Consider the following 12,428-nt stretch of genomic DNA (forward strand, 5'->3'; position numbering starts at 1 on the left):
CCACTGGAGCTATCAATCACTTCACCCGCCTTTCTCACACAGAGGTGGGCACATATCCCAGCCGAATCAATCAGAATCCTCTTCCCGGGCCACCGTGATTGGGTCAGGGATATCTGCCAGACCCAAGTCGTCCCAATCAGGGCCCTCCCCAGAACTTTTGCTCACATAATCAAAAAAGAGGTATTCTCTTTTTCTCTGAAATTGTGAGAGCAAAAGAGGACAGAGTCTGCCACTACCAGTGACCATTTTTAATACTCTACTTGTATCAAATGAAAGATCTTTGAAAAAGAGAGGCATTGCTAGAACAGGCAGATGACACTGACAGAGCTCTTCCAAAGAGTTCTTGCCTCACGCTCTAGTTCAGTTTCTGCAGATGCTTATGAAGAAAATTTGGACACAGATTATCTTTATTTAATTATTATTTTTATTACATTTCCTGCTTTATTGAGGCATAATTGGTACCCCCCAAAAACACACATAATTAATGTATATAATTTGGTGAGTTTGGACATACATATATGCTTGTATTATCATCACAAGGTAAATCAACATAACCTCCAAAAGTTTCTTGTGTCCTTTTGTGTTGCACGTGTGTGTGTGTGTGTGTGTGCATGTTTGTGGTAAGAACACTTCAAATGACATCTACCCTCTTAAATATTTAAACGCACAAGACTTTATTGTTAACTATAGGCATTATGTCATACAACAGATCTCTGGCACTTACTCACACTGTATAACTGTAACTTTATACCCCTTGAACAACTCCCCATCTTCCCCTCACTCATCCACTGGTAACCATGATTTTATTGTTTACTTCTATGAGTTGGACTATTTTAGATGTCTCATATAAGAGGAATCATGCAGTGGATACAAATTGTTTTTATCACAATCTTCTCTTCAGGTTAATAAGGATTTCCTCACTATTACAAAATAAATCTATTTTTCATTATTGCATAATGTTTTAAAAATTTTTAAGAAAAAAAAAGAACCTAAGCATTTCTTATTTAAGACTGTTAGCATTCAAAACTAATGTAACATTGTATGTCAACTATACTTCAATAATAAAAATTTTTTTTAAATAGTAAAAAAGACTGTTAATATTCAAATTTATTTTTCTCACTACACTTTTAGAGTTTATGCAATATAAAGTTTCCCTCTTGTTTTCATATATTTCTAATCAATATAAAAAAAAGCCAGTGAGATCCTTTCATTTTTTCATATGATATATTTATATTAAACAAAAGCTTTTCTAATACAAATACACATTTTAAGTAAATTTATTTTTTACCATGTTATGTCCCATATATTACGTATTGGGATGACTTTTTAAAATTTATTATATTTTAGTTCCTTGAGAGTTAATTTATCTGAACTCTGGAAATACTCAGAACACACCAGATTATCTGGACAAGCAATCTTCTAATATAGTTATTTGTTTTGAATTCAGAATGAATTTCTCTTTAAAAACAATTTTTAAAAGGAAAATTATTTTTCCAGTGTACTCCAGATCAGTGGTTCTCAAAGTGTTACGGGAGAACACTTTAGGGTCCCTGAGATTCTTTCAGGTCATATGTGAGGCTATCCCCTTTTTCAGTTGCATATTTGAGTGAGGGTAGATTTTTATCTATACTTGAAATAAAACAACAAATTGAATGCAGAAGCAGATGAGAATCAAACTGTCTTCTCTTTTTTCTTTCAAACTGTCTTCTATTAAGCCAGACAGCAAAGAGATTTTTTAATAATGCTACTCTTCTCTAGGTATTTTTTAATTTTAGAAAATCTAGTTACTTTTCACAAAAATACTATTTATGTTAAAATGTAATGGGTTTATTATTATTATGTTTTTAATTAATAAGTACTTTTAAAAATTCTGTTCTAATCTCTAATATAGTAAATGTGTATAACTATTTGGAATTCTTAATAATTTGAAGAGTATAAAGGGCTCCTAAAGCCCAAAAGCTTGGGAACTACTACTCCAGAATATTTAATGTCATACAATTTAAGCAGACAGAAAAGAACGAAAATTTAGTAATAATTAAATGAAAGAAAAAATGTGAACACAGTCTCCTCTCTCTTCCCTTCAATGAGTGCTGGAGTCCCAGTTGAATGAGGTGCAGGTCATGACTTCAGAGGAGGCTGACAAGGGAGAAGCAGGTAAGAATCTTAGAAGAGGGATCTTAGAGAAAAATGGGGCATGAAAAACCAAAGAGAATAAGTGGACTGACAAAACCTGGACTACAAGTCAGAGTGATGTCAACCAAAGAAACCAAGAGCAGGTAGAGTTGAAAGGGAGAAGCTGACAAAAGAGAAATGGACAGATAAACGAGTGATATGCCAGGACAAGACAAGACTGAGGTCAGAAAGTCTTTCCCAGTGAAGAATGAAGGGGGGGAAATCGGAGGGGGAGAAGAACCATGAGAGACAATGGACTCTGAAAAACAAACTGAGGGTTCTAGAGGGGAGGGGGTTGGGAGGATGGGTTAGCCTGGTGATGGGTATTGAGGAGGGCACGTTCTGCATGGAGCACTGGGTGTTATGCACAAACAATGAATCATGGAACACTATATCTAAAACTAATGATGTAATGTATGGGGATTAACATAACAATAAAAAAATTAAAAAAAAAAAAAAAAAAAAGAAAGTCTTTCCCAGAGAGATAAACTGAGGGCCATTTGCTATCTTTTTGAAACAAAGTCTCAGAGTTCCTAGGTGGTCCTGCTTTGGGGAGTGGTTCCTCCACAGGTATCACATCTTGAAGGTCACACAGGTGTGCCTCTTCACTGTCGTATCATCTCACATCTTTCCGATATTCCTCTTGTTCCAGAAATTAGTGTTTCATGCCCACTCTGACTTCCCCCTCCAAGCCCTGGGAAGGCCAGGAGAGAGACTGAGCCCTTACCTTACCACTCAGCATCAGTGATGTTTTTCTAGAAAATAACTGTCAAGCCTACCACAAAAGTCATTGGGCAGCTATCTGAACAGTCATTACTGCGACCTGAAATTAGCTTCCAAGTGCTACTATAATTAGCATCTTCAGAAGCACCAACAGATGGTTTTAACAAATAAATATTACAAAATAGAAACCCATAAAATTACCTTCACTATTTACAAAATACCTTGAAGAATGGTAGTTTTTATTACTAACAATTCACAATTATAAAATATATAATGTATATTACTAAAATTCTAAGTTAGGGGATGTATTTTCGCCCAGGTCCCCCAGCAAACAAATGTGAGGCAAGTATCAACATGCTGGTGTTTTATTTGGAAGGTGCAGTTAGAGCAGGGACACAGGGAAGTCCGACAAGGTAAGAGGTGACACACTGCAGTCAGCACACTGGCTACTGTGTCATAATGAGTTGTAAAGAAACAGTAGGTCATATGGGCAGTTGCATCCACCTGGCACAGAGTACTTGTCCAGAGGAGGTGTACCAGGCCATCGTGCCTTGAAGAAGTTCATAGGAAAGAGGGAGAATTCACCTACCTTGGAACCTACTCCTCCTGTTGGCCACAGGTGGAAATCTGGCCCTACGGTGGTAACTTTTCCAGACTTTTAGGTTGCCTATCCAGTCTCTTCAGCAGTTGTGATGCCATACTCCTTCTCATGAGGTGTTATATCTCATTCAAATCTAGAAGTGTCTAGAAGGGCCAGAAGTTTCAGCTGTGTGTCTGGCTGGCCTAACTGCATGCTGTGGACAGTGGGCAATGAAGCTCTCCCGGGTCCGGACAACTGGTAGACAGAAGGAATCCGAAGAAGCCCAAAGGAGTTTGTCCAGTCACAGTGCCTTCTTAAGTTTTTTATCTATCATAAGGTAAGCCAGATTGACAACTGTGGAATTACAGTCCTGCCTCCTTAGTTTACTGCATTTTACTGCTAATCAGATTATTAAGAACTTTGTCTTCCACTTATATTGTTTTATTGTTCTAGTTGTCAATTTGAAATGGATTGGGCACTTGGGGTTTTTCTTAAAAACTCTTTTAGCTCCTCTATTTAAATTGCCCTAAATATTCAAAAAATATCTCCTTTTCATTGCCATGAAATCACCTTTGAAACATCCAATTTTAATGGCTTTTGAAATACTTTCAATATAAAACATACCTTTTGAAGGTTATACATAAGAAAAAAATTAATAAAACAATTTAATAAAAGTGGTTAGTATAAAACTCCACAGAACTCCAGATTCCTTTACATCGAAAGAAATCCCAATTTTACTATCTTTCTCCACGGGGGGAGAAAAAGAAATGGGTAAAAGGCATAATTCTTGAGCAACATCAGAGAAAAAGCCTCCATCACTGGAATAGAGTTAATCAAACATGGACCCTTCATTGAGATAGACAGCAGATACACTCCCATGCTGGGGCTGAGAAGGTTGCAGAAAAGAAGGGAGAAAGGATTGAAAGATATGTGAAGAAGAAATAATGAGGACTTAGGGAAAGAAAAGGAAACCAGTTTCTGCACTGTGGGAATGATGGATAGAAGCAGAAGTGGTAAAGGAATTGAGGAGAAGAAGAGGATTTTTTAACACCAGATTTCTGGTGGACTTGAGCCACTTGGGCACCTCAGATGTGGCCTAGATCTGGACTCTGGGATTTTAAATATTCTTGGTGGGTTGGGGTAACCTGTGTGAGTAGAGACTACTGCTCTACTTCTAGGATTCAGTCAAGTACAGTGGCATTTCCACATCAAACACTCAGCCTCATCTCATGTTCTTTGCGGGGACTGAGACCGTAAGTCTTGTTTGTCTCTCTATTCTTTCTCTGGCTTCTTAGGCTCATTTGTGGTTTGAGCAATGACCGGAGAATATGATGTGAACTACAGAACTGTGCTCTTCAAACACTTTGTGGAAAAAGGCAAAATACAAATTATTAGTGAATAAATAAATAAGCAGACAAGTGTCTTTAAATTTTCACAACAATTCCCTTCTGCATAGCTTCTGCTTAATTTAGCATCCTGTTTTCTGACATATCAACGAGTATATGTTGGCACTAACATGCTTGGTGAAGAGACTTGACAGCTGGTACTTTGTTAAATTCAAGAATGACAGTTCTAGCCTACAAGGATTTAAAAGCTAAGAACTGCTGTTTGAACATGCAAAAATCCAATGTGGTCTACAGATAAAAATACTGAGGCTGGTATCTTCAGTAACTGTAATTTTTACCAAGTCTGATTCTTCCCTTTATATTTTTGACCTAATGGAAACCTGGACATCTCATGATACCTTACTTTTTTCATTGTCTTCTCAAGCAGTGTCTTATTTTAATCCCAATAGGAAATGTACCACAGGGCCTGGAACGATAGGTGTCCTTCTTGTTCCCCATTGCTATATCTAAACCATTTCTCCTCCCTTGTCCCCCTAAAATCTCAGCTGTTTTGAAATGTCTGCCATAAGCCAAGATGACTTGAAACCTTTTTTTGTTTTAGTCATCTTCCTATCTCCTTGTTATTCATCCTATTCTGAAGATTTTAGCATGTTTCAGCAACTTTATCTCAACCACTGATCCTATCATCATTCTTAACAACTTCAACTTTCATGTGAATGATCCTGTCAACATCTTTGACTCTAGTTTCTTTGCCATTTCTTCAATTCCAACAATTTCTTCCTCCACTCTCCCTTAGTAACCCATTCCCATGGTCATATCCCAGGCTTTATCATTACCGTCAATTATACCACTTCAAAAATATTGATTTGAAACCTCACACTCTCTGCTTTATACCTCCTATCTTTTCAGTTCTTACATAGATTCCATGGTCCATTAAGATAAGCAGTGACTGCATAGTCCCCCAACTCCTTTGCTCTTATCTTCATCTGTTGGACTTGCCAGGTGAAACCCTTAAATTGGTTAAACTCTACTCTTCTTTTACTCCATGTCTGTGTCTTAACTGAAGTGTCTGGAACAAAATGTACAACAGTTGACTGGTCCCATTTTTAATTTATGACCCCAAATCTCAAGGGACCCTCAGCTCCCCATTTTGCAACAGAACACTTTACACTTTCTCTCCTCTAACATCCAATACTCCCTCCTCCCTTCACTCTCCTATCACAGCCTTGCTTCTAATCCACTGAGAAGGTATAAACAATACAAAGAGAATACGATCTTGTCATCATCCAATCTATCAATCTATATACATCTGTATCCAATTAATTTCATCCATTTATTCTACAAATATTTTTGAACACCCACTACATGCAGATGTTATTCTGGGCATGAGGATACAGCAGTGAACAAAACAAATAAACTTCCTAGGAATTTTATGTCCTAAGAAGCTTATGTTTTAGTGAAGATAAAAAAAAAAAAAAAGAAGTAAATAAAAGGTCCAAAGTTGATAAATACTAAGGAAGGAAAAAAAAGGTAAAAGATGTGGGGTGGTGAAGGGTGCTGTTTGAAATGGACAGTTATGAAAGGTCTCTCTGACAAAGCAACATGGTACACAGCCACTTGGATTTGAGAGAGGAGTGTTTCAGACACAGTAACAGCAAACACAAAGGCCCTCAGCTACGAGTGACAGCAAGGAGGCCAGTTTAGCCAAAGCAAAGTGACAGAGGAGGAAAGTAGTAGATGATGACGGAGGCTCCTCATGACCAGGAGTCAGGTCATAAAGAGCCATGTCACCCAGGTAAGAACTTGGTATTTTAGTATGAGAGAGGTCAGACACAACTGGAAGGTTCTGAGAAAGGAATGACATGATATTAGTTAAGTTTTGAAAGGATACTCTGAGGGGAGCCTCCAAACCTCTTATAGAAAAATATCAGCCAGTTAAGCACCTGACTTTTGGTTTTGGTTCAGGTCATGATCTCAGGGTTGTAAGACTGAGCCTCACATCAGGCTCCACACAGTGTGGAGCCTGCTTGAGATTTTCTTCTCCCTCTTCTTCTGCCCTACTCCTCTCCCTCTCTTAAAAAAAGAAGAAGAAAGAAAGAAGAAGAAAGAAGAAGAAGGAGAAGAAGAAGAAGAAGAAACAATGATGCTCTGAATTTTACAGAGATGAGGATAATGGAAAGAGTAAAAGCAGGGACATGCAATAACAAGTTAGAGCAGTTGTTCCAGTGAGAGATTATGGAAGTTTGGTAGTGATGATAGAGGTATGAAGCAGATGGATATTTTTAAGGAAGAGAAAATAGTATTTACAGATGAACTGGCTATGAGATGTAAGAGAAAGAAAAATATAAAAATTGACTACAAGTTTTTCAGCTTCAGAAATGGGAAGCATAAAATTGCCATTTATTGAGGTGGGAAAGACTGGAGGAGCAGGTTCAGAAAGATGCTAATAACATTTTGGCCCTGTCCATTGTTCTGAACTCACCTACCAGCTGTCCTCTTTCATTCTAGCTCTCTAATCATCTAGTTAATCTCTGAAGAAGCCAAAATCTTTTCCATTTCTGGGCCTTTTCACTTTGTGCTAGATAGTCTTCTGTCTTGAATGTTCTTCTCCCAGATCTTTCAGTGTGAGTTTCGACCCAGTAGAGAGGAGAATGGAAGGGGCAGCTGCACAGTGGAGGTGATGGTTCAGAGGTGGAGGCAGTGATGAGCATTGGACATGGTGGGGTGGGACAGGAAGGAGATATTAAGAGGAACCAATATCTTATTTTACATTTAACACTAACTAACATAACACCAACCCTGTTCTCATCAGTATGGGAAGACAAACTCTAATAAGGCACGTCAATCAAATAAGCTTGCTTTTGAAAACTGTGAAACTCATTTTCTGATAGTTCTGTTAATAGCCACCTCCTACTCCCTACAGACTCTTAAGACACTGGCAGGGCAAAAAGGAGAAAAGTAGAGCTTTCCAATGGGGGAGGAGCCCAAGGATTGGAACAGAGTTTAGGCAAGACAAGAATGTCTCTGTGAAGTTCAAACCAGAAAGAAAGATGTTTATATCAAACCAGGTAGATTCAGAACAGGGCAGCCTCCTTCAAGGGAGATACCTCTGCTCCCTCATTCCCACATTCTAAAATCTAAGCCTTTCTGCTCACAGATGCCAGAAATTCTTTCAGAAGGAACAGTCTTTTATTTTACAGTGAATGAAACAGGCTTAAAATATTCCTGGGAGAGATGACAAGCTAAACAAAGTTTATACGAAAGATTTGGCTCATTCTAGACTCTCACTAGAAACAGATTTGGCTTAACAGAGAGAAAGAAGAATGGAGAAACACCATATATAAAGTAGAAAGGACTTTACATCTTTCAGTAGCTCTTTTCCCATTCTTGCATCTTTGTATCTCTCCCTGGGATTAAGAATATATGGGGGTAACCCTGATTTAATACCTCTTATCCTTAAAAAGACCTCATCCCTCAGTGCCTTACCTCTCTACCTGTTTTCAAAGCATTTCTCTGCTTCCCTCCACAGAAAAACCCTCCAGAGTTGTCTCTGCCTTCTTTCTCCACTTCCTCCACCCACCCCCTTGTATTTGTCAGTGCAGCCCAGTCTGGCTTCATCCCAAGAACTCCTCCAAACCTCTTATAGAAAAATATCAGTGGCCTCCTTGGAGGAGCACTTGGAGCCAAACTACTCATCTTATCCTGTCAGCAGCATTTGATATATTTGATCACTCCATTCTCAGATAAAATTGATTATTCCATGTCACCATTCTGGTCTGATTTTTCTTCTACTTCAAAGGCTGCAGAAGTATTGAAATACTTCCTAACTAATCTCTCTGCTTGGATTCTTACCCTTTATAATCATTCCCTCTGCATGGAAGCCAGAGTGATGTCTTTAAAATGTAAATCAGATCATGTCACTCTCCAACTTAAATGCCTTTATTGGTATCCACTGTGCTTAGAATAAATGCAAATTCTTTACCATGGACCATAAAACTCTGGATGGCTTGGCCTTACCCTTTTGATCTGATGTCATTTTTCTCTCTACACAGTCCCTTCAACCACTAGACCAGACTCTAAACCCTTTGCACTTGCTGCTTCCTCTTTCACAAGACCTTCTGATTTCTCAGAGAGTACTTGAGAGGCCTTCCCTAGATACTCCATCAAAAGTGACTACACATACATACACATTTATACATACACCATGAATCATATCACTCTAATCTCTTCATAACGTTTACAAATACCTATGTTATCATTTAATTACTAATTCATTATTTGATTTTTTTTTAATTTAAATTCACTTAGCCAACATATAGTACCAGAACACAAGCCCTATGACACCAACGGTTTTGTCCATCTTGTACACATCAGTATCCCCAGCATTATTTACCAATGTCTGGTATATAATAATCCGCTGAATGAATGAATGAATGAAGGATGAAGCTAGTGTTTGAATACAAGAGATGGGTGCTTCAAAGAAAAGATCCCTGGTTTCACAGCTTTGGTTAGTTGAGATTGGAATTGGTTAGTCCGTTCTCTTGTCAGTTGGATCTATATGACATTTTTGTTGTGTTATTGATAGTAATGGAGTGCAGAATGCCTATCTTACTGGCAGAGCAAAGTACCCAATCTAGGGCCTTCATGGGTACCTGCTCCCAAGGTAAATGAGTAATGTTTCAAGAAATAAGAAATAATAATAAAAGCTTTGGTGGAGTCACTGACTTTCTACATCCACTGCAGCAGATAGTGATGTTCCATGTCTGCTCCTCTCCCCCATCATAGGATATAGAGCTCTACAAGCTGCCAAAAGGAGGCCTGTTCTTTAAACAGCACACCTTGCCTTTATTTGTGTGATCAATGCTTTGTATTAAACACAATGAGAGAAAACATTAAAAGAAGAGGAAATGATGAAAATCAGAAACTGGTAGCCATGCGAGCTGGAGTGCACTATGCGCTCCTAAAGGAGGAGCTGGGAGGTCCTCGGGACACAGAAAAGTAGAGGGATGTGACGGCAAATTTTCTGCTTTGTCTCTGTGCCTGCTGGGGGACAGTTCAAGAGGAAAGCTTTGCTGGGTCCCCCAGATTCCCTGATAAGGGCAAGTCAACACCAGCACAGTCAGATCTTTGCAAAAAAGAAGCTGATATCCTATGATAAAAAAGGAATGGAATGTCAGCCTCCCAAATTCTCTTTTCAGGGGCATGTTGCCAGGGCAGGAAAAGTTTTAGAGAAGTATCATAGCCACATTAAAAAAATGTGAAATATAAAACATAAGAATGAGGAACATACCCACCACTGTAATCATGAGCATTTTGTTTCATTTTCTTTCAACTTTTTAAACTCTGAGTGTTTCTTTACATACTTCAAATATGGAGAGATAGTTTTGTTTCTTACTATTTTTGTGAAAAATACCATAACATTTTATGGATACATAACATTCACAAGCAGAATGTAAAACAGCTTCTTAATGCCCCACTGTCATCAATGACCATTTTTATCATTACTTAGGATTTCTTAAAATTTGTTACTAACATAAATCATTCTGTAATGAACATCCATGTTTGTACTTTATTTTAAAATTCAACTTGAATTCTGGTTCTGCCATTTAGAGTCCTTGATAAAATCATTTATCCTGTCTGAGGATTATTTCTTTCTTTCTTTTTTTTCTTTTTTAAGATTTTATTTGACAGAGAGAGACACAGCGAGAGAGGGAACACAAGCAGGGGGAGTGGGAAAGGGAGAAGCAGGCCCTCCGCTGAGCAAGGAGCCCGATGCGGGGCTGATCCCAGGATCCTGGGATCATGACCCGAGCCAAAGGCAGACGCCCAACGACTGAGCCACCCAGGTGCCCCTATTTCGATTTCTTCATAGATAAGAGACAATAACTGCTATCTACAGTATTATTGTTGTAAGGAGGAAATGAAAATATATGTGAAATCTCCTGGCCCACTGTAGATGTACAATGCCTTTCCTGAAAGGATTTTGTAAAAAGTAAGGTAAGTATTTCCTACTGTTCTATTTTCAATTTTCTGTGTTTTCCCATAAAAATTACTGTAACTGAAACAAACTAAATTTAGAAATATTGAGATTTATGAGAGTGTCAGTCCTACTAAGGAAAATACGTCTAATAAATTTGAATATGGTGTAGTTCCCCTTTTCTTCTAAAAGTGAAAGACAACTTCATCAAAATCTTAAACTATATCCCATATAATCTTATTTGAGGGTAATCAAAGAGGGGAACTGATATCTGTTTGCATTTATATTTAAATGCCTTCCTTCACCCTTTATGAAGATTGGGATAAGAGCTACACTACTTTGGTTAAGCTCCACAGAGGTTTTAATACCAATTTCTTATGTTTATTAACCACTATTGACCACTGAGGTCACACCTGAGTTATTACAGACCTGGGTATCAGCAATGTCCTAATTCTAATTTCTATTAGAAATTAACAAACTGCAACTTTCCCTTTTAGTGCTGAGATAGGGAAACTGAAGGAATGCATAAAGACTTGCTTTTTGTTCCTTTTCCTGCTTCTGTTCTTGCTAGGACCTGCATGCCCATTTTGCACACACCTCAATACGTTTAGTGTAAGACAAGGAGTTAATGATTTCTCTAGAATAGATAACACCCTCTCTGATACTCTCCAGGACTGTCAGGATTCAGAGAAGGAATAGATCCATGCACTGGGCTGGTCTCTGATTTTGTGCTGCCTGGCTGGTCTGGTCCTGTCCCTGAATGTCTGACCATTATGTGACCCTATGATGTATCTCCAGCTGTCTATAGCTGCTGGGGCCCTCATCTGGTCAGGTGTTTAGTGCAGTCAGCAGCTGGTGATGGCTGTGGTGCATGGGTACTTCATCCTCACTGGAGAGACCATGCCTCCATGGGTTACTTAAGCAAGCATGGAAAGAACAGGGCAAGGGAGAAACAGCTCTGAGAGAGAGAAACTTACACTGAATATTTACCCTAAAGAAACTCTTTTAAACTAATAGAGACTCTTTTAAATGAGGAAACACTGAGATATCTTTGACTGGAAATTTTAAGTATCTTTTCCCCAGATATCCAGGGGTACCAGTCTTAGGAAGAATTCTAATTGTCATAGAAAATAGAGGATACTTTAAATTTTTTTGGCAGATAAAAATGTGACAGGTAAATTTTGGTACTCATCCACATTCCCCTTCATAAAAATGTCAAATTTTAAAAGATGACAATGGTAATCCTGGATCTGCTTTATCAGCGAAAAAAATCATTCACAGCTTATAGTACTTTATTATGTATGTCCCGCCCTCGACACTAATCACAATACCCAAATGTGTCCTCATGTTACTATGGAAAAATAGTTCTAGACTATTCTGATCTCAAAATCTCAAAAAAAAAAAAATCTTCCCAATGACAGCTTGGTATGTTGTGGGGGGGGGGGGAGGGAAGCACTGTAGATATAACAACCCATTTGATACATTTTTCAGATTTCTGGGGTAGAGATAAATATGAGAAGCTTTAACTGAATTTATCCTGTGATGCTGACATTTGCAGCAGAGAAGAAACTGGAATCCCATACACACAGCCACGCCTGGGGTCACTGCATCCCATCTACCATCAAGACAA

At 38.3% G+C, this 12,428-nt stretch overlaps 1 protein-coding gene across 1 annotated transcript in view; it reads right to left on the reverse strand.

Annotated features, from left to right (window-relative positions):
• The window catches only part of CAMK4 (calcium/calmodulin dependent protein kinase IV), a 208,405-nt gene that overhangs the window by 84,077 nt on the left and 111,900 nt on the right, over positions 1-12,428 (reverse strand). The gene's annotated exons all lie outside the window — the stretch shown is intronic.

The sequence above is a fragment of the Halichoerus grypus genome, chromosome 2 (assembly GCF_964656455.1).
Source record: "Halichoerus grypus chromosome 2, mHalGry1.hap1.1, whole genome shotgun sequence".
Lineage (NCBI taxonomy): Eukaryota > Metazoa > Chordata > Mammalia > Carnivora > Phocidae > Halichoerus > Halichoerus grypus.